The 24,532-nt window shown below is 35.8% G+C and overlaps 1 protein-coding gene across 1 annotated transcript in view; it reads right to left on the bottom strand.

The window, feature by feature from the left end:
- Positions 1-21,149, bottom strand: part of LOC101898198 (matrix metalloproteinase-2) — a 527,659-nt gene extending 506,510 nt beyond the window's left edge. Inside the window, exon 1 of the mRNA XM_059128418.1 lies at positions 20,297-21,149. The gene's annotated coding sequence lies outside the window, so the exon portion shown is untranslated. The remainder of the gene's footprint in view (positions 1-20,296) is intronic.
- Positions 21,150-24,532: the final 3,383 nt, after the last annotated feature.

The raw sequence follows: 24,532 nt of genomic DNA, 5'->3' as shown, positions 1-24,532 counted from the left end.
AAATTCCATCACGAATACCTTTTTTCTGGACATTTCTTACCAAAATGCTTTTGTACGCTTGTAAACAATATAATGAGCTATCACTGGAATAATTTTGACAGCTCGCGGACGAGAGGCTTAGAAATGACTGCAGTCTGAATTGGTTGCAATTCGTTCACCTCACCCTGTATAAGTATCTATTGATTTTGTGTTTAAGTCCTTCAAATTCATAATATGCACTCCACAACAATGATATTTAATACCGGACATCAGTTACGGCTCGAAAATAACTGCCAAATTTTATAGAGATCGGTTCAGATTTGTATGTTTCTTCGATATACCCCTTCATCCGAAATTAGGTTATTGTCTACCATTATATGTATATATAGATTTTTTCATATTTTTTCAAATTTTTTCCAAATTTTTCCAATTGGTGGAACTCGGCCCGGTATATCTATTGCTGGAATAAATATGTTTTATATAATCATGCAGTATACAGCAATGTTATTTGTTGTTAGAAGTACAAAAGTATCCATCAAATTTGTTGAAAATCGATTCAGAGTTGGATATAATTCCCAAATTTTGACTACTCTAAGGCTATGATACGAATTCAAATGAGGTTCATAGTTCGTATGATTTACTTCACATAAATTCCCAATATAAAGTTATTTGTGTTGAGGTGGTATAGGGTATAATAGGTAAGTGTGCCCCGCCCGACTTTTGACCTTTCCTTACTGTTTTTTTTTTTTTTTTTTTTAATTAAAGTTGTTAAAAAATTTCCCTTTATTAAAGATCTTTCTGAAAGTAATCAAAAACCAGAGGATTTTGTTCATAGTTTTCTATAATAGATCTTCTATAGACCTACAAAAATAAAGAAGGCTTCAAGAGTAGTGTACTGTTAAAAAAACAATTTAACCCCCTTTGGCTTCACTTTATATTACTTCCTATAACAAAAAGTATTTTTTTTCCAAAGGAACCTGATAGCTTTGAAACATTTGCTGATGGCTACCAATATCATGAATTCATCCCAGGGAAGTGACAGGCCATTTGGCCTTTTCAGTTTCTTGATATGCCACCTTTAGTGAAAAGCCACCTCTTTTAGCAACCTCTCAAGTCAATGAGAATCACACTCGCTTCTTGCCTCCGCATTCTCCAAATTTTATTCTACCATGTACCTACTTTTTTAAATTTTTTTCATTAAAATTGAAATTGTTTTGCACTGGCCATTTTAATTTGCAATAACCATTTGAATTGCACATAATTGTGTGCATACGTATTTGAAATAAAAATAATATTTTAATTAAAATAAATAAAATAAACTGCTGCTGTTCGTATCGAACTATTTTAGCAATATTGATTTCCAATCAATTTTTATTGGGCAAAGAAATGAAAAAATAATAAAAAAATTAAAATAAATTCAATATGTGATGCGAAATAATTAAATTCATTTTCAGTTTTATGTAGATATTTCTAAATTTATTTGCAAGTAATTTAGTAGTCGAAATATGATTGTTGTAGTTTGAATTTATATTGAAGTGTTCATTTATTTTTTATGATATCATAAAGGATGATTAATTTTGTAGTTTTCTACAAGAAAAGGCAAACTTAAAGCTTAATATGAGGTGATTATATGGCGATTTCTTTAAAAAGAATTTAATATACGAATAAAGTTTCGCCTTACGTGGAAACCTTTTTTAAGGTCAAGAAAAACTGCAACCAATTTAAGACTACTGCCATTTTTAAATCACTCGTCCGAGAGCTGTTAAAATTATTTCAGTGACAGCTCATTATATTGTTTACAAGCGTACAAAAACATTTTGGTAAGAATTTTCCAGAAAAAAGTTATTCGTGGTGGAATTCAAGCGTGATAGTGTGATGTATTTATATTTGGCTGGAAAACCACAAGTGGCTATCGTTAGAGCTCTATAGCATTTAAATGTGAATAAATCTTTTGTGCCTCGTTCCATCGCTCGTTACCGTGATACTGGTAGCTTAGCCCGACGACATCAAGGAAGTGAACGGAAGAAAACAGCAACATCAGCAGAAATGGTTCGAAAAGTAAAGAAGCGACTTGATCGAAATCCGCGTCACAGTGGCCGAAAAATGGCTTGTGAGCTGACCATATCGCAATATTCCATTCAGCAAATATTGAAAAATGAGCTCGGGGCAAAGCCACTGAAATTCCAAAAAGTACAAGAACTAACACCGCAACAGAAAGAAAATAGACCGAAAATAACTAAAATAGCTTGGCCAAAAGTGGTCAACTGCCGAATTTGGTTTTCTCCGATGTGAAAACATTCGTTGTCCAGCAGTTTGTAAGTTAACAAAATGATCGTATTTACTTGACAAAGAGGTCAGCTGAAAATTTGCACCTTCGGTTGGCCACCAGAACTCAAGCGGCCATACCATAAGAATAAATGCCGAATATTATAGCGAAAGTATTCTGGAGGGTGTATTAAAGCTTTGGGCACGAAAATATTTTGGCCGCAGACCTTGGACATTCCAACAGGACTTAGCACCATTGCACTCAACACGCGCCACCCAATAATGATTACAAAATGTGGTCCCTCCCTTCATTTCCAGCGCACAATGGCCACCAAAATCTCCGGATAAAAATCCGTTGGACTATTGGGCCTGGAATATATTGGAAAGCAAGGTTTGCACTAAAGAATACCAAATTGTCGATCGGCTCGAGCAAGTGCTTCGCCGAGAATGGGCCAAAATACCGCGGAGCAACATTCGGGCAGCGTGTGACGGTTTATTGGCCGTTTGAAGGCGATAATTCGTGCCAAAGGTGACCAATTCGAACAAATCTAAACTTATTCTAAAACTTGATGCTATTTCCGATATTTGTTGCTTTCATTCAATAAAATTAAAAAAAAAAAATTATGTTAAAAGTATGGCGTTTGACTTTGTAGCAGTTTTTTTTGTCTCACCCTGTATATTCCTGATCAGAATAAAATTATAAGTCGATGTCCGTAAGTCCAGTTGCAGGTTGCAGGCAGATTGGTATTAAAAATGGACGTTTAGGTATACCTATCATTTTTGCCACAATTTTCAACTAAATCAGCTGAGACTTTACATTTGGGGTTCTTTGTAGGTCTGTTCTCTCGCTGCAAAAACTATTTGTTACAGGTCCACTAATTGCCCCCATATAACAATACTTACCGATTTTTGGTTTTTTGAAGGTTTCCGCCACAGTTTCCAACCATTAGGGGGTTGGTTCCAAAATTAGGTGAAACTTGACAATTAGGGTTGTCGGTAGGTCTATTCTCTCCTTGCAAAAAGTTTTCAGTATAAGTCTAATAATTGGTTTAGGCCCAATAACCCGATTTTTCTCCTGATTTAGGGTATATTTGAATTTTCTGACACAATTTCCAACCAAATCAGCTTAAACGTTACATTTGGGGTTCATTGCAAGTCTGTTCTCTCGCTGCAAAAACAATTTGTTATTTGTATAACAAATTAGGCCTGAAAGTAAGTATGCCAAATTTGATCGAAATCGGTTCAGATATAGCTATAGCTCCCATATATATTGTTCATCCGATTTGTTATTTTTGTCCTCCGCAGCCGTAAGATGCACTCTGTAACAACAATATTTGGGGAAATATAACAAATACAGCTCAGAAATACATTTGCTAAAATTTAACGAGATCGGTTCAGATTTGGATATAGCTCTCATATATAACTTCGTCCGATTTACATTTTATTGTGCACCAAACGTCTAATATTTGCCTAAATGGGATGAAATTTGGCACTTACGACCGAATTGAGTCTAGAAGCTAGTATGTCAAATTTGGTGATGATCGGTTCAGATATAGCTATAGCTCCCATATATACTGTTCATCCGATTTGTTATATTTGTTACCCACAGCCGTAATATGCACTCCGTAACAACGATATTCAGGGATATATATCAAATACAGCTCAGAAATATCTTTGCCAAATTTTATCGAGATCGGTTCCGATTTGGATATAGCTCCCATATATATCTTTATCCTATTTCAAATTAATTGTGCACCAAATGGGCAATACAAGTCCGAATTTAAAAGATACAAATGCTTCGGCATATTTAGTCCTTTGAACTTTAAATTATGATTATAATCACAGCGTGTATGATAAAATTCTCCCATAAAAACTTTTAATTGTTATGCGGAGCTCTACTAAATTAACATAGTAGTGTAGACTTTCCCGACTTTAAGACTTTCTTTACTCTTTACTATTCCAAGTAAGCATATTCCAATCTTTTCATTATTTCATTTTACTTGGACTCCTTCTGGTACCTCCACCACAAAAGATCGACATTTTGCCAAAAATAAAAATTTCATGTTGAGCGAAGGGAGTAACCTCTTGGCCCCAGAGCGAAGATTGAAGATATGGTAAACGAATATTGAATCATTTAGTCCTCAGTAAACAGAAAATATCTTGGGAGCGAGCGAGAGGGGCTAGTGTTGCGGCAAATAAATGGAAAAGCTGAGCAATTTCATGACGAAGATGAATTTCCTGTCTATGCTTGATGTAAAACTTCATTTGCAACCAACAAAAACATTTATCCTGAAGGATATTGCAAACATTTGTTTGTATGGCAGGCAAGGACTGAGTTGGTTGGTTTGTTTGTTTGGCTGCAAGGAAACTTAACACTCATTGCAACGAAGTTCATTTCTACAACAAGGAAGTTGGCTTAGAATTGTGATAGATAGAGGGTGAGAGAGGGAGAGGAATGGGGACCGGGGGGACAACAAATATTCCTAAGCCATAAATGTGGCGTGTAAAGTTTCCAGCCCTATAGCCGTAACCTACAATTCTACAATAATAACAACAGCAACAACAAGCACCACCATTGAAAGGAATCAAATGTCGGTTAGACACAAGCAAACTGCTCACAAAAATCTTTGGTAGTTTCGTTAAAGAAAGCCCAGGCACTTTCTCATCGTCCAACCGCAAATATTCCTGGCAATTGTTTCCTGTTTCAAAATGGGCAAAATTTACCTTTTGTGGGCTTCTTGGTATTTTGTGGGCTGCATGGCTGACGGACTTACTGGCTGACTGAATGGACTGCATGTTCGATTAATGTACTTATTGCACCCTGACATCAGCACCATTACTGGGTGTTATTTTGTAGTTTTGAACGAAAAAACCGGAAATATAACATCCGTTAGAAAGGGATGTGGATGTGGATGTGTGTGTGTGTGTGTGTTTGTGTTTGTGCGTAAGGAAGTTTGTAACATTTTCTTGGAATTGTTAGTGGTTATTTGGCTGATAAGCATTTGAAGATAAGTTAATGATAGATTTTGTGATAAATCTTAAATTACAAAGTAATCTCCCGGTAATGTTGTCAGAAAGCCTAAAAGTATGCATCATACATGAGGTCTCTTATAACATGCGTGAATGGTAATGGAAGAGTGATTTCAAAAGAGTTTGGGTTTTAATTTTGATATAAAATTGGACATACACGGAAAAATAAAAATCGGCAATTATTAGTCTATATTCCCCACCCCTATCTTGTCATAGAATGTAGGGTACAATAAGTTCCTCTTTCCGTTTGTAAATCATAGAAATAACAATTTTAGGCCTAACAAAGTATTAATATTCTTAATCAGCGTAAAATTTTAAGACGAATTAAAACATTCCGTCCATCTGCCCGTCCTCTGTCCGATTGTTGTAACCACGCTAAGAGTCAATATGAATTATGATAGGAAGCTAAAATTTTGAATAGATCAGTCTTTTGTCTATAGGCAGATCAATTTCGGTACTACCGAAATTCGATATTTCACATTTTTAAATGGAATTGTGTGTAGTTCTACTTAAGGAGTTCGTTGTTCGTACTTTACCCCTAAAAATTAATTGTCTCTACAGGTTCACGATATACAGGGTGAGATAAAAAAAATGCAACGAAGTCAATGTCGGAAATAGCATCAAATTTTAGAATAAGTTTAGATTTGTTCGAATTGGTCACCTTTGACACGAATTGTGGTCTTCAAATGGCCAATGAAACCGTCACACGCTGCCCGAATGTTGCTCAGCGGTCCATTCTCGGCGAAGCTCTTGCTTAAGGTGATCGACACTTTTGTATTGTTTAATGCCAACCTTGCTTTCCAAAATACTCCAGACATAATAGTACAACGGATTGGTATCCGGAGATTTTGGTGGCCATTGTGCGCTGGAAAATAACACCATTCTTGGGTGGCGCGTGCTGAGTGCGATGGTGCTGAGTCCTCTTTAGCTCTTTTGAGTCTATTTTCTTTCCTTTGCGGTGTAAGTTCTTGCACTTTTTTGGAATTTCAATGGCTTTACCCAGAGCTGATTTGTCAGTATTTGCCGAGTGGAATACTGCGATAAGTCCGATTTGGTCCAAACCTAATACATGGCAATATTATTATCAAAATTAGATCAGCTTCGAAGAAGGGCAATATCGGTCCACTCCTTCTGGTACCTTCCCCACAAAGGGTCGAAATTTTAAAAAAAAATATTTTACTGCATAGCAAATCCTAAAATTTGCAATAGTGCTAGGTTAGGTGCGAAAATGGACAATATCGGCTCATTAAGTACCTCCCCACAAAGGGCCAAAATTTCGAATAATTATAACTCTAATAAAAGGTGAAATAAGAGTCCGATTGTCTTTGAACTACACATATCCCAATATTTTTGTTAACGAAAGATCTTGTGTGAAGATGGAATATATGGGTGTACTCCTTCCGGTACCTCCCTCACAACGGGTCAAAATGTTGAATAATTATATCTTTAAAAAAATATGAAATAAGAGACCGATTGTCTTCAAATTTCACACATCCCAATACTTCTACTTAAGCAAAATCTGGTAGTATGGTTGATATCGGACCACTACTTCTGGTACATCCCCTATAAAGGGCCAAAATATTGAATAATTATAACATTTATAAACAGAGTCCGATTATCTTCCAATTTGGCACATTTCAATGTTTCCACTAACACAAGGTTTTGTATGAAGAACGGATTGAACGAACCACTCCCTTTAGTACCTTCCTCACAACGGGTAAAAATTTGGAATAATCCTTAAGGACATAAAACTCGAAATGTGCATCCGATTACTCTCAAATTCGGTACATTCTAATACTCCTATCAAAACACGAGATCTGTTGTGAAGATGGACAATATCGGAATACTCGTCCTGGTACCTCCGCCACAGCGGGCCAACATTTTAAATAATTATAGCTCCAACAATAGCAAACTTTTCGAAAGAATATCAAATATCTCATAAAAAATGAAGAAAGTAGTCGATATAAAATCCAAATGTGATACGTTTTAATATTTTTATCAGACTTATTGCAGATACGAAATATAAAATATTGGCCCACTCCTTCAGAACCCCTTCTATGAGGGGACAACAGTTTAAATAATCATAACGCAAGTCCAAATTTATTTAAATAACCGAACATTGGCTGAGGGTATGCAGCTGTCGGAAATACCGACAGATTCCATTTAACTTGTTCTATTTCAAAATAGTTCGGGTTGATCCCAAAACATGATATCCAATAAAAATATTAATTATAGATCCGTTTGTTTTGTATGTTCTTTGCAAATATATTTTATGTTGAGACTATAATGCAGGGCCGGGCAGGGATTCGCGCTTTTATGTTATCCCAATTGTTTACTTACTGAACATATTTTTTTCAATGGTTTCCATTGTGAGCGGAAAGAGAAAAAAGGTCATTGAAGGCACGTGTGCCTGATGTGCCTTACCGTATTGTAATGTGACAATGAATCATTTGATTTAAAATTGGGTTAGGGAATCACCAGTCGAATATAGATATGTTCCTTATACCACGCCTCTTTCTTCCCCATATCCCATAGAATCTGCCTTATACTGAGCCCCACAATTGTAACAATCGTTGTGGTAACCCGTTCACATAAAATGATCGAAAAAATTGCATCAAATATTGCAACTTTTGGTTTTTTGAAGCATAACGTAAGAAACGCAGCCTCAGCCAAAATTTTTTTTTTATTTTTGGAAACAAAGTTTCTTTTTTAATACTTTAAAACAAAGTTTTTGTTACAATTTCAAGTGTACGTGATACGGTTTGGCTGCGTACGGAGTTTTTTGCTCCAATATTGTTTATCCCAGTTTTACAAAAATTATATACAAAGGGATTCTTACATACTTTATGCTCCAGGAAAACGGAACGAACGGAAGAAGAACATAAAACAAGCATAGCGAAAACCCAGATCGACATAAAAAAAGTGGAAAATTGAATTTTGAGCTTGTTTACTTTTTTAGTTTCGTTTTTTAATTTTTTGGAGAAACTTTAGTTTGGTAACCAGACAGACAGTGGTTTAAAGTGGAGGAAATTTATTCCAAAAAAACACACCTTGGGTGCAAAGATAGTCTGTGACGCAGTCTCTTTCCCTGTGTTGCCACCCTCTGTGTCTTGTTTTGCAAGCATACAAAGAAGCCGCAAATCCTCATTAATTTCTCAATTATTATACCCCCACTCATATGGCTAGAAAGGGTATATGAATAGTCTCAGCTAATGTTCGTTTCTTTACATATATATTTTGGATTGCGTTATGATTATTAAAAATCCTTTATAGAGGAGATACTCTTCATCTGAACTAAATATTACAATGGACACAAACATTTGGACTATATTGTCTACTTTTCTACTTCGTATGAGACATGTGATAATTTTTCGAAAATTTTGAAATTGCTTGAGATACTAGATATAGTAGAACGAAGTGTTCCACTTCATCTAATACTGATAAAAATCTTGGGACATGCAAATGTAAAGAAAATCAATTTATGTTTTCAATTTAATGGGAACAATTGAAATCAAAATTTTAACCTATTATGGGAGAGATACGAGAAGGTGTTTCGCAAGATATGAGAGATATAAGTATTGAAAACTATGACCCTTTGTGGAGGAGGTACACGAAGGGGCAGCCCAATATCTATCTTCTTGCCGCCAGATTTTATGTTAAGAAAAATATTGCAATGAGTGAAATATGAAGAGAATCGGAAGATTATTCGGCCAGAGGAAGTGGCCTATATCTATCATCTTCACACCAGAGCAAAAATATTGAGACGAGTGAAATTTGAAAAACATGTTCATTTCGCGTATTATTATAGTCATACAAGGTGAGATGAAAAAGTGCAACCAAATTCAGACTGCTGTCATTTATTATATTCCAGTGACAGCTCATATTATTGTTTACAAGCGTACAAAATCATTTTGGTGAGAATTTTGCAGAAAAAAATTTATTCCTGATGGAATTCAAGCGTGATATGTGTGATTGTGAACAGCAACATCATCATGGTTCGAAAAATAAAGAAGCGACTTGATCAAAAGCCGCGGCCGTGGCCGGAAAATGGGTGCTGAGCTGAACATATCGCAATATTCCAGTCAGCAAATATTGAAAAATGAGCTCGGGGTAAAGCCATTGAAATTCCAAAAAGTGCAAGAACTTACACCGCAATAGAAAGAAAATAGACTCAAAAGAGCTAAAGAGTTGCTTCTCTTGGCCGAAAGTGGTGAACTGCCGAATTTGATTTTCTCCGATGAGAAAACATTCGTTGTCCAGCAGTTTGCAATGAAACAAAATGGTCGTATTTACTTGCATATTACTCTTGTGAGGGACTTTAAACCCCAAATCTGATAAAACATATACATGGGTTACTAAAGGTATATCTGAACCGAAATACACCAAATTTTAAGTACTGGTTTTTAGGATGAATTCAGTCGTAATTACCTAAATTCATTCAATTTGAGCTGATATTAGCCATTAAGTGCACAAAAAAACCTGATATCGGATAATCATATATATGGGAGCTATATCCTAATCTGAACCGATCTCGATAAAAATTGGCATACATATTTTCCAGCTGTATCTGATGCCCGGTACCAAATATTATAGTTGTGGAGTACATATTACGCAAGTGAGGGACTTAAAACCCCAAATCGGATGATATATAAAGGAGCTATAGCTATATCTGCTCCGATTTTCTCCAATTTTGATTTACTTGCTTCTAGACTGAATTCGGTCAGATGTTTCAAAATGCAGATCATTTGGACTGATAGTTAGTGATATTGAGCGAAACCGGTTGATGATATATATGGGCGCTATATCTAAATTTGAATCGATTCTCACCAATTTAAATAGGGTTCGTCCTTAGGCCAAACAAATGATTTGTGCAAAATTTCATCTGAATCGGGCAATAAAGGCGGCCTGTACTTTGTTTACAAAAATACATGGACAGACGGACGGGCAGACATACGGACGGACATGCATAAATTTACTCAGCATGTTATTCTATGCAGATCATCATCTATGCAAATCAAAAGTAACTATGGGTCTCTCTTGTTTCTTGTTGCCTGTTACAAAGAATTGCGCAAAAACATAATATCCTGACTACCTAGTGGTGTAGTGTACAAATATTATAATCCTGACATTTGAAATAAAATAAAAACTACCGACGTTTCGAACTTAAATTCACCGAAATCGTATTATCCTGCTGAGGAATGTTCCACTTTTCTAGTTTTCAGCTTTGGCAAAACCTTCAAAAATGCCAAAGAACGCATTGATTTATTCCCCTCACTCTCTCTCTCACTCTCTCTCTCTCTCTCTCCTCTGTGGTATTCCCTCACTGTTTAACCAGGAGAATTTGTAACAATCATTCAAACGGAAATAACAAATACAACAAATATTCCCCCCGAAAATAGCAACACATGAAATGGAATTTACCAAAGTTCTCGTGTGTTTTTTTTTTCACTTCTCCGAGAAAATGTTAAAAATTCGGCATGCCAATCGAATGAATTTCAGGGTGTCAATGATTAAATTGGCGCCCTTTAACGGAGAAATGCCCGGCAGAAGAGGAAAGAAGCAAAAAAGACAGGTGGCACATGAAATGTTGTAGAAAACTTTATTAGAAGTTGCAGTTGTTTTAAAGGATGTTGTCCGTATTGGCGACATGACATGACTGATGTCATGACTACTACGGGGTTAGTGCGATAGCAGTGGCAAATCTGTACCTGTTTTTTGATTTCCGCTTGGAGACACCTTTCAAAGTGGCCAACAAATTGAATTTTTGGAAAGTTGTTTTTCTTTGGTATTTTTCTGTTTAGTTGAGGCAGAACAAACAGTTGGGAATTGAGAAGGGATTGGAAAATGAACACAAAATGTTTGGCTAGTTGGGATAAGAGTTAAAGAAGTCACAAAAAATACAAACATTTCTTTTCTAAACCCATAATTGATTGAAATGTTAACAGGGATATTTTTGTTAATTTCTAATTTTTTTTCAGAGAAAATCGGACAAATAAATACTAGCATTGTACTCATTCCTTTGATTCTTAATTTTCAATTTTTTCCTTCTCGCAAAACCGGGCATTTTGAAAGTCATCACAACAATTTTTTTTTTTTTTTTGCTGTTGTACAGAAACCGTCAAGAGGGCAAACATTTAAACTGAAGTGTAACTTAATACTCGCTTGCATAAAAATCTCTTCTCGACTGACTTCGAAGCTATGCACAGGCAAATGTAAAGGAATTGCTCCGGTCGTCGGTCCACTGACAATGGCAAGGAAATTTAAGCACAGTCAATGGTTTGCATTGCACTTAAATACATGGCTGAAAGAAAAGTTAATGACTTAAAACATTACACAAAGCGTTCTAAACGCGCTCGCAAACACACACACACACGCAAGCTCATTTTAGTCGCCCAGGTACAATACAAAGTAGAAGCAGCCAAACAAGAGGTAAAAGAAGAAGCGACAACAGAAGAAGGATTTAAAACATTAGCCTAGCCTTTGTCAATAATAAAAGGATGCAACAACAAAAAAAAAAAAAACACCACCCCACACAAAGAGAGAGGGAGAGCGCGGTGGAGAGAGCCTCACAAAAGACAAAATAAACAACAGCATAAAATTACAGGTTCCTCTCATCCACCTTTTCACATCTCTATCTCAGTTATAACGCCAACGCAAAAAAAGTTAAAAACAGTCCCGGTTGGTACAAAACAAAAATCGGATACTTGAAATCCTAAGATTCCTTGTCTAGAAGTACTGCTTCTGCTGTCGCTTCTCTTTCGTTAATCCTTCCTTCGTGTATAGTCATTTAGTAAGGAAATACCCCGAACTGACTCGACAACAATCAGTTGGAGAGATGTTGAAACCGTTGAGAATAATAATAACGGTTTGTCTCAAGAACAATGGTGGCTTAAGCTGAGACATATAGGGGCACAGTGTCATGAAAGCGGATAAAATAAAGTATATAGTCGAGCCTTTCTAGGAATAGTTTTACATTTAGGATTAAAAGTAAAGAAATAGTTAAAATAGAAAATAGTCAAGTTCGGCCGGGCCAAGCTTTTAATACCCTCTACCAGGAGATCCAGCATTCTAGATGTATATGATATCAGATAATCGCAATATAAACTTATAAGGGGAATATCGTATATTAAAGAGAACCTATATATAATATTTGCTACTCCTTAAAAACTTTAAATTCGTAATTTTAAAAAAATAATAATTTAAAAAAAAAATTGGTCAAAAATATCACATATCTGGATGTCCCTTTAATCCACAACTCACTGCCATGGCGGTTTGCACTCGTTTACGAACTCCAAATATTAAATTTAAAACAATTCCGCTGAAATGTGAGGCTCAATCATCAAACTACCAAATATCGGCACATAATGTGCAAATATAATTTCTATCCCCTGGAGACACAAACTAGAAACATACAGCAAATTCAGTTGAAATATTTGACTAAAACCTCAAAAAAATAACTTAAGTATTCAACATTTGGACCCAGAACGAGTAAACCGATATATTTCATCTTCATGCAAGATGCTGACTAAGTGGAAATATTCGTGTGGAGCTTAGAATGAATAGGATGCGTATTTCGCATTTGACGAGAGTTTGGGTGATTCCAAATTTTGACCAATTATGGGGCAGGTACCAGAAGGAGTGATCCCATATAATCGATCTTCACACAGAATATTGTTTTAGTAGAAATATTGGGATGTGTGAAATTTCTAGAGAATTGGATGCTCAGTTCGCATTTTATGATATTTATACACCTACACCACAAGGTGGTCAGGGTATTATGTCTTTGTGCATTTGTTTGTAACAGGCAAAAGGAAATGCGATAGACCCATAGTTCCTTTTGATGATCTGCATAGAATCACATTCTGAGTCGATTTATGCATGTCCGTCCGTCCGTCCGTCTGTCTGTCCATGTATTTTTTTGAACAAAGTACAGTTCGCATTTATTATCCGATCCAGATGAAATTTTGCAAAAATCGTTTGTTTGGCCCAAGGACGAACTCTGTTGAAACTGGAGATAATCGGTAAAAATTTAGATATAGCTCCCATATATATCTTCGTCCGATTTGCTTTTTATTGTGCACCAAACGTGTAATATCAGCCCGAATAGTATGGAATTTTGCACATACAACCAAATTAGGCCTGAAAATAAATATGCCAAATTTGATCGAAATTGGTTCACATATAGCTATAGCTCCCATATATATTGTTCATCCGATTTGTTATTTTAGTCCTCCGCAGCCGTAATATGCCCTCTCCCATATATATCTTTATCTGATATCAAAATAATTTTGCACCAAATGGGCAATACAAGTCCGAAAAGTACAAATGCTTCGGCATATTTAGTACTTTGAATTTTAAATTATAATCATAGGGTGTATGATTGAATTCTCCCATAAAAACTTTTAATTGTTATGTAGAGCTCAACTAAATTAGCAAAGTGGTGTAGAGTATCATAAAATCGGCCCCGCCCGACTTTTGGACTTTATTTACTGGTTTTACTTGTTTAAATTGTCAGTTTATGGGTGAAGTACCAAAAGAAGTGGAATGATATTATCCATTTTAACCAATTTTTAGCTTTTCAATACCGTAATTCGATTAATCGAATAATTAAAATTCGACTTAGGTATCCCTAAAGAGCCCAGTCTATTATCTCACACTGATGGTTATAAAAACGCAATTGCTCAATAAATTTCATACAAATTATTTCGAAATTTTTAAAATTAATAAAATTTGAAATATTTTTAAACAATTATTTATATTTCCAAGCACTGTGACTCCTGCATAGATAGGCCAAAGGACATCATAGCAGTAGCGTGGAGGAAAAACGACGCAGTAAAGCATGCAATGTGCATATGACTAATTACAAAACATTAAATGACAAATACAGCTGAAAGCTGAATTACGGGCATACGACGACGATGATACAACAACTGCAGCAGCAGCAACAACAACAACAGTTGCCACCCTCTAACAGAGATGTTGAAATCAAAAAGGGAGAAGATGAAAATTCGGGGAAAGAAAAACGGAGATGTTAATGATGCATTAGCTTAAGCTAGTGTTGCTGTCTTCTCTGTTCTAAATGTCATATGCTGAAGTGGTGATATCTTGTTTTTATTTTTCTTCCTAGCAGCCAGGACAGGCTTCCTTACTTAGCCAGGATAGATGCTTACAATGATGGCATGATAAAGATGAAAGGCTTAATTGCTTACAGCACAAATACACGCATGCACAAGAATACGGTTATGGCTCCTACTTTAGGCTCTGATCTAGTATCTAACCCCTGATGTACTCGACCATCCAAGCGTGCCGTATTTGTTTAGTGTAAGAGACTGTAAATCCTTAAAACATACATGAAAGTAACTCGCAGACAAACATAGAGAGAGAGAGAGAGAGAGAGAGAGAGGGCAGAAGGACGAACAGACTTAGGCTTCTACTTATGCCTATCAGTGGCAAATTTTCATTTTGTGTTTTTGTATTTCGCTGTCTTTGTCTATGGGTCGGTTGGTAGCTTGGTTGTTATAGCCTTAGTTCAAGCATATCCAAGATATTCATATTCAAAACTTATGTCGAGGTTAAGCAGAAGTAACAGCCCAGCATCTGCATCAGCATCACAACAACATGCCGTTAGATAGCCAGGCAACAGGAGCAGCCAGCCGTGAGCCACCACGATATGCTAAGGACCGGAATGAGTAGTCATTGTGTCACACAGTCTCATGTGTATTTAAGGCTTAACCGTATCCGTTATTTCTACAAAGACAGGATGAGCAAGACAGTAGCAATAGCGGCAACGGCAAAGACTGGCAGTAGGAGCTAAACGATGACAACGCCTGCCTTGGTGGGGCTCTAAGACAAGCGACAAATAGGAAATTTATGGTCGTTTAAGATCCCCAGAAATTGTGCCATACATCAATTCGCCAAACAAATTGTGCTGCCGCCACTGCCACTGCTGGCGTAATAGCGGTCTAACCGATGGTGTGGCAAGATAAATAACTCTTATTGCATGCATGAAGATGAACTAGAAGAACTGGCAGCAATGGGAAAATTCAGGACACACACAGCGATTTGCAGAAAATTTGCATTGAATCTCCCTCTCTCTCTCACTCTCTTTTCTGGGTAGCTCACAATGCTGTTCTCCATCATTTGTCAAAGATTATGAGCATAGCTAATTTGCACTAACTTAGCAGGAGGTTTCTTCGGAGGTTTAAGGCATCAACTGATGTTGCATGGTGTTTGAAGAAGTAGCAAAAGAATATGGGTTTTAGGGAGTTTTTGCCAAAAATAAAGACATTTTAGAAATTTGATATTTTCAATTTTTTGTTGGAGACCATTTGACTTCTTGAAATAACAAGTGTATCCAAAAAATATCTTATTTTGCCCTTAAAAAAAAAGAACAACAAACAACGACGTGGTAAAAATCTCTTGCGAATTTGTCCCCCCAAGCAATGAAATTGAAAACCAATTTTTTGCATGAACAAATATTGGGATCATGTTGTCATTCAGAAACAGACCATATCTGATTGCATTAAGTTGTTAATTTTATTGAGCCAAAGGAATTAGTTGAGATTCATTTTTGGCAAGCACAAAATTTTGGGAAACTGACAATACCTACTGGGAGTTGTTCAATCTAAGTTACAAATTTAATAGGAAATTATTTCACACTTTTATTTTATCAAAATAATTCAAAGCGAACTCTAAAATTCATGGTTAAAAGGTGTAGTGCCAAAAAGAGTCAAATTCTGAAATGAAAAATCTAAAGTTCCATAAAAGGTATCATCAAGATTTTCGAAATGAATAAAACACGCTTTCTAATCCTTAGAAAATTAAAATACTTCTTCATTCTAATTCTAAAAAGTATAAACCTTACAAATATATCTGAATTCCTTTTGGGAATGATAGTTCTTGGAAAGTAAATACAAAGTTCGCAATAGTTCAAGTGTTCTAGATAATTCTATAGTTACATCGAATACGGATTTTTTGTAGAATACTTCTTACTTTTTGAAACCACTTTCTTTTTTTATTGAAGGCCAAGGAACTGGCATTTTAAATTTTGTGGCTCGGAATTCAATATATTAATAATCAGTTTATAGGATTTTTTGTTCGACGCATGGGTCCATATTGAAGAATTCTCCGAGAATATGTAACACCTTTTAAAATTTAAAAATATAAAATTATAATGTTGAAACTCTACGCTATATACCTTATAAAAAAATTAGGGAGGTATAAAAGCCTGTTCGGAAACTGCGTTCGGAAAACTTCAAACTTTTATCAACCAGGAGGTGCAATTATGTGATGTATACAATTCAAAACTACAATAGGAGTTCTGTGTAACATTATTTAAGAACAATAACAAACCCTGCACCTAGATTTACAAAATTTCATGAGAACATATTTCTAAATGGTAATCGGAAGGCACCTTTCCTTCAATTTCGAAAGAAACTCAATTTGCCTTTTACACGAGTTTTCGAAATTATCACAAATTCACACATTCCTTAATTCCAGGCAAGTCTCCGAAAAACTCTCTCGAATTCGTACAAAGAGTGGAACTCACTGGAACTGGAGCGAGTGTGCTCCTGGGAGCAAAAACAATCAAGCAAACTCAATTTTTCTATTTCACAGAAAATAATTTTACTCATAGTTTAAGAAATAATCATCCTATTTTGATCAAACTTTAAAAATCCTAACATTTATGTGAATGCAGGTTAAGTGTGAAAATGAATTATATCGGCGCACTCCCGGAGAGATATTACCCACAACGGTTAATCCGGTTAATGAATAATCATAGTTCTGTGAAATAAGAGTGCGATTGTCTTCAATTTGCCCATGATAGTTTTTTTACCAACCCTAGATCTGTTATGAAGACAGGCTGGAGTGAACCACTACTCCTGGTACCTCTACCACAAAGGGTGTCATAAATAATCATCACGCTCATAAATCGCAAAATAAGCTTCCAATTTTTTTCGATCTTGGCAAATTCCAATATTTGTAACAACGGAAAATATAATATGAAAATAAGATATAGCGGGGTTAGAAGGACCCACAAAGAGTCAAAATTTGTCATAATTATAATTCTTATAAAATATAAATAAATTAATCGAAATGGTGCCTTAACTTCGGACCATACAATTAACCCTAGTGCGTCACAAAAACATTAACTCCCCATAAAAAAGCCACTATTTAAAATAATTGTAATTTATAAAATTCGAAATATACCTCATGGTATTGATATAAATTGATGTAGTAATTTAAAAATTTAATAAATTTTTTGCGAGGATTTAAAATTATAAAATATCGGTTTGAGAATTTCTTTCACGTGGAAGCAAGCTTTAACTTGACAAATTTGTTTATTAATGTGATTTTTGAAGGGATTGGGATCGAATGTGGCAATCTTTTACATAAGCAATAAGTATAGTTTCTACTCCTCTGTAATTTCCATAGATGTATAAACCACTAAAAGTTTCAAAAACTTCATTTTGAGAAAATAAGGAATAAAAAATATTATTACTAGTAGTCGAGGAATTTTTTTAAACTCAGGCTCTGAAATTAACCAAATTGTAAGACTTGGACTTGAATACTTGGGCTTCATCTTCTCGAACATGGTTCCAACCTCAGAATGAACTTTGTTTATTTTGGATCACTCAAAGGTCTCGGATAAGCCCTAACAAGCCCTAATGAAACAAGTTACAAAATCAAGTAAAATGTACATAAAACAAATTAGAAAAAAATAATTTCTCTAAACACAATTAGACTTCTAACAGGCCTTTTTATGGATTTTGTTTTTTCATGTTCACGAAATTTTCTTTAAAGAGGAAATATATAGCAAAAAACGATTAAAAATCAAACAATGTATTTAGGGAGACTATAACCCAATGTTCAGTTTTCGTAATTTTTTAGGTCCTAAGCTAGACCCTGCTGAGTCATAATAACTGCACTTCCTAATCGGTTTGTGAAGTGGAATTTTGCAATGATGCATCATAAAAAGCCTTGACTCCGAAAATATTTCCTTTTTTAGACAATCGTGGAATCGTTTTTATGTCATTCGAAAAATTGGTTGTGAAAGTGAATTTATTTTAACTTTACACTGAAGGACATTTGGGTGTTAATAATACATAAATAATAATAAGTCAAAAAGAAACACTTTGCAGAAACTTTATCGCCGCCTGGCTAAAATGTCTCATACTAAATAGTATTGACATTTGGGCTTACAGGTTGCTTAAAAGTCAAATCCACACAAAAATCTTTAAATTTACCCAACTTATTTCCAACGTATTAGATATACAAGAAATATGCAATCGAAGGATGGAAAACATTTCGAGGTTTTGGAAAAAATTTCAGCAGAATTAGCTGTAATTTCGTGAGACAGATCTATAGAGAATAAAATCTATTCCTGCAGAAAATGCCAATTATATGACCACAATTTTCGGTATTCAGTCCAATTTTGCAGCATTGGGTTTAAGTATAAAGTATCTTCCGATACAAGAACTTTTCTTGTAGAAACAAGTTTTGAAATTATCCCTATTTTAAGTTGTTCTTAGAGTCTTAGATTCAATATTTTTTAATCCTAATGGAGGAAAAGCCTTGCATGTGCAACAAATGCATTAGTTTTTTTTCTGATTTCCTCCATTTGACAGCAACAAACAACAATCGTTATCACATTTTTCGAAATAATGAACATTCATTTGTTATTGAATTATGAAGAAATTACTGGAAAAAAATATGAAATATTAGTAGAGTTTTCGTATATTTCGGCCATGTAATGGTTACTCTAGCATGTTGCCAAAAGTTGAAATCCAAATTTTCATCGGATTTGAATTAAATTTAATATTTCCACAAGATGATCAAACTAATCGAGCTCTCATAGTTTTTGATTCGAAAGTAAATGCGAAAGAAACAACACCTGCGCCCTGTGCATTTTTAAAAATTTTCAAGTATCTAAAATGATTATTTTGATGAGTTTCCAACGGAATGCAAACATTAATATAGTCTTCGTACTACATATGGTGAAGGGTATTAAAAAATTGACTTCAGACAGGTTCCAACGTAGTTCCATATAGGGTTCCTTAACATATTAGTATTTTTTAAATTTTAGACAAATAAGGAAATCTTAAAGTTTTGCGAAATTAATAAACATATGGCATAAGTATGACAAAAAATTATTGTTCAGGATATTTTAATTACAAAAAGGCGCTGGTATTTTATATTTATTTATTTTGGCTTCCGATTTTATTTACCTTAGATATGTTAGATTTCTATTAAATTTTAGATTTCTATTAAATTTTAAGTTTCCTTGAAGAAAAAAAGTCACTCAAAACTCATTAAATAAATCAATTTTCCATACAGTGCTCCTGTTTCTTTTCCTGGGGATATATTATATTCATAAACAAAATTTAATATTTTTAACGCAATTGTTTTTTTTTTTTTTTTAATTTCAACAACATTAAGCTCTGCATCATAGTCTTCTACTTTCATGAAAACCAATTTGTATTTAATGAAAATTACGTTGAAGTGAAATTTTGTTTTTCAGAGTTTCCAGACATGAAAAACAAAAAAATGCGAAAGGCAATTCCAAGAAGATTTTTTTTTTATAAATTTTTAATCATTTAAGAGTTTTGTGGCACATTGCGGAGATATTAAATTTACAAGATTTCTTCACTGATAATCTTAATAATTGTTTAATTCCAATGGAGGAGGGCGATGAGGTGGCGTAGGAGTATTGGCTTAATTCTTAATACCAAGAAAATACCTTTACTTTTTGGGAAAACAAAAACTTTTGCAGAGGAAAACAAAACACGAAAATTGCTTAAGGAAGTTAATGAAAATCTGTGTTTTTTTGTTTCTACAATGGATGATGATGATGATGGGGATGGAAATTATCATCTGTTAACAGTGATGCTAAAGCACAAGAAGCCATGGATAATGGCCGATAAATGGAGGCATGAAGACACAAATTCTCTCTCACACACACACACACACACACTTATACATATTTATACATAAATATCTATAAATATTCATAAATATTTACCTTTTGGATTGTTGTGGATGTGAAATAGCAAAGATGTTGAAGTTGCTGCTTATTTGAGGTAGTAGCTGTAAGTAAGCCACATCAAGCCGGCTTGTTGAAACGCTAATGCTCGTCAGCCATTCAGGGCTGGCTCTATTGTTGAGTTAGGTCTTTTCATTCACTGTTTTTCGACACGAAATGTTTCGTTGGGTTGTTAGTGGAGGAGGATCCGCTTTTTTGTTATTTTTAAATTCTAACTATTCGTTGTATTGCGATTTAAGGAGGCAAATAGTGGTGGAGGTGTTGGAGGAGGAGGTGTTGAGGGAACTCAATTAAATTGAAGGGATGATTTTCAAAGGAATATTAGGTGTAGGCTTCATTGGTGTAAGGCATGATATCTGTGTTATCAGCTTGGAAGGCTTAAAGCCGCAAGGCATCTTAAATTCTTTGGTAATACTAAGGCTAGGCATTTCAATTCCAGAGCAAAATTTATTTCACTTTTTGGATTGATTACAAAAATATTTTTTTCGATTTTGTCTTTAAGGCACTTTAGTTATATCTCTAAAAAAATTAATTAATTAATTTTCAGCCACTGAAATTTCGACAGTTGAAATTTTTTGCACATTTAATAAAAAAAAACAATTGTCAATCAGCTAGACCACCATACCGCCAACAAAGCTCAGACTCTTATCATGGCCAGGGGTTGTTGAGATCCCCACACTCACACGTATGCATGCACACACACACACACTCACACACCCAATAACACACTTTGGGCTCTCCCAACCTTTGAATCAAAATTCTAAACGGCAACTGAATTTGGAGTAAGCAATGCACTGGTATTTAATGAATAAATTAGCCACAGGCAAAGTATCACAGTGTCCGGCATTGGTCCCCCGGCCGCCGATAGCTGTGAAGTGACAATGATGCAAGGCAGCGAGCGAACTGGCTGGCTGGCTGGCTGGCAGACGACAACACTCAACATTGAACGAACGAAAGAACGAAGAACGATGATGACAACAGACCAAGCAACCATCCAAAACGAATGCAAAGCAGAGGCCGGCCGCATCGTTGGAATCGTTGTCGTCGTGGCCATCATCGTTCCCCCTACAAAGATGGCACAAATGTCTTTGGCAAATTAGGAGGACTTGTGCTAGTGTTAGATTTGCTGGCTTGGCTTGGAGAGAAGACGATTCTCTAAATCGTGGGGTCACACACAACAACACAACTCGCCCAAGAAAACGAACAACAGGCTTCTTGCATGCAATCGGGCTCCCTATTTGAGTCATCATCATCAACATGAACATCGGTCCTGGCCTTATTGCCTGGATGAATAGCTGGTTAGCTGGCTTTCGGTCGGGAGAGCAAGCGGTTGGGCTGGCTGATTTACTGACGAACTGGCTGGGTATGTGCAGCACAACTCTTTTCGTTTTTTTTTCTTTCAGTGGCAGTCTAACGTTCGCTTCCGTTGGCCTTTGTTAGCTGTCTGCTCCAGAAATTCCTGAACTCATTGGCATAAAGCCCACCAGCAAAGGCAGTCAGTCAGGCAGGCAAGGAAGTTAGCAGCCAAAGCTGCAGTCACCACTTGCTGCTGCAGCGTTGCGAAGATGTAGTCCAGAGATTTTTTACTACTCTCTTAGCAAGCGAAAATTTAACGCATGCCCTCTTAAACAAAATCCACACAGGCTCTCTTAGTTTCAGCCAAACAAGGGCTATTGACTGCTCCAGTTTATTTCTTCTTCGGGACGAGATGGAAAATGAGCGCAAACTTTTTTTCCACACGCCTGCATGTATGCATGTATTGGTGAGACCACTAAAGTGGGTTATTTATGTATTTCCAGAGCAAAAGCAGAGCAGAGGGATGGAAGCTTATTTTTGCTTGCGAGTGTTTTTGGGTGACAACTTAAATGTTATTGCCCAACCAGGCAGGCAACAAGCAAAAAAGACCCTGAAGCAGCTTTTTGGTATATGCCAGGGGTTAAATTTCACAGCTACTGGGATACGAATGAAGCAAGATAAAAGCTTTCTCTCATTTCTCCTCCATGGAGAGTATAAGAGTTTTCTATGCTTACAAACTAAGCCTTAATAAGGATTTAGCTGTTATTTTTCAAAAAACTTTTGAAATTCATTGTTGCTTCCGTGTTTTATTTCCACACTACTGGGTTTCTCAACAAATAATTTTTTTCCCGGTTCCAGCTCACAATATCATTTAACTTGAATGATTTTCGAAATGTAACCCCATCATATTTTGTTCTAGAAAAACATAATTGTTTCCACATATCGACCCCAACCATGAAGATATTTACATACTTCCATTTTTTTCTTTCAATAACATACCCAATTTTCCATTGCCCTTGCAGTAATGCTGTTAGGTATTAGGACCTCAGAATTTTTCAATGGCGTTATTGAATCGTTACAGACCCACTATGTGATGTATGTGAAGATTCGTTTCCCGTTGTGCTTTTTGTTTCGTTGGTTTTATGTTAAACAAAATTTTCTGTAATATTGTCATTACATTTTTAAGGCCCAGTAATATACCGGGGTCCCTCCGTTTTATGTTAGCCACCAAATGTTGTGGAATTTGGAGGCCTTGCAGCTGTTGCAAGTCGTCATGTTTCTGTTATTTAGATAATGTTTTTTCGTTTCAATGTTTATTTGATGACTGGAAATATTCGTTTTTCCTCAAGGCGGCCTAAAGAATGTCTGGTTATTGTTTGAGGCCAGATTATATATCGTGTTAGAGTTATTGTTTGAGGCCAGATTATATATCGTGTTAAAGTTGTATGTAATGTGACTTTTTCCACATTTTAATTCAAATTTTTTATAACATAAAAAATTTTTCAAAATAAAAATAAATGCTTAAATTAATATATTAATGGTATAAATTTACCTTAAGTATATTATATAGTACTGGACATTTTATAGTTTATAAAATACAGAATTTATTTTATGTTTGAAGATCGGTGAGTGCTAAGAAGAATTCTAATTCCCGGCGAATATCGACACTTCGGTATTTTTAGTGCCAACCTTGCTTTCCAAAATACTCCAGACACAATAGTCCAACGGATTGGTATCCATTCTGAGCTGGAAATGAAGCAAGGAACCACATTTTGTAACCACTCTTGTGTGGCGCGTGCAGAGTGCGATGGTGCAGAGTGCAAGTCCTGTTGGAATGTCCAAGGTCTACGGTCAAAATGTTGGCGTGCCCAAGGCATTAATACACCCTCCAGAATATTTTCGTCATAATACTCGGCGAAGCGGAGAGCGACTATCGGCTGTTATGGCGGGCCACACCATCACCATGGCCGGCACTTGAGTTCTGGTGGCTAATCGAAGGTGCACATTTTCAGCTGACTTCTTTGGCAAGTAAACACGACCACTGCGACTCGGTTTTCGATCAAGTCGCTTCTTTACTTTTCGAACTATTTCTGCTGGTGTTGCTGTTTTCTTCCGCTCACTTCCTTGACGTCGGGCTACGGTACCAGTATCACGGTAACTAGCAATGACACGAGACACAAAAGATTTATTCACATTTAAGTGCTGGTGTGCTCTAACGATAGGTGTCCCTGGAATAATTTTAACAACTGTCGAACGAGTGGCTTAGAAATGACAGGAGTCTGAAGTTGGTTGTAGCTATACGGCTGAAGGTAAAACCAGTAAGGAAAAATCAAAAGTCGGGCTGTACCGACTAAATGATACCCTACACCACTATGCATATTTAGTAGAGCTCCCGTAACAAAAGAATTTAATTATATTTTTTTCGTGGAGATCATACCACCTATCAACATTTGACTTAATAGCAGTTATAGTTTACTATAGAGTACATGATATTAGCCGAGTTGAACAAAATGGAAATGCCAAAATCCAGTCCATTTGGACTGATATTGGTATTGATATTTCGTGCACAATAAACCTGAAATCGGAGACAGACATATATGGAAGCCATATCCAAGTCTAAGCCGATCTTGACAACATTTTAGGCATTTATTTCTCAAATTTAATGTACTTGCTTCTAGGCTCAATTCGGTCGGAGGTGCCATCTGGTGCACAATAAACCCGAAATCGGGTGAGGATATATGTGGGAGCTATATCCAAATCTGATCCTATCTTATTTCTGAGCCGTAATTGATATCTGCTTTCTGTTGCGGACTTAAACACCAAATCGGACGAGAAATATATATGGAAGATATAGCTATATCTGAACCGATGTTCACCGAATTCGATTTACTGACTTCCAGATTGAATTTGGGTGGATGT

This window comes from Musca domestica, unplaced genomic scaffold (assembly GCF_030504385.1).
Source record: "Musca domestica strain aabys unplaced genomic scaffold, Musca_domestica.polishedcontigs.V.1.1 50, whole genome shotgun sequence".
In the NCBI taxonomy this organism is placed as follows: domain Eukaryota; kingdom Metazoa; phylum Arthropoda; class Insecta; order Diptera; family Muscidae; genus Musca; species Musca domestica.
Note: the sequence above shows the minus strand (reverse complement) of the source record. Positions and strands in the feature narration are given on the sequence as shown.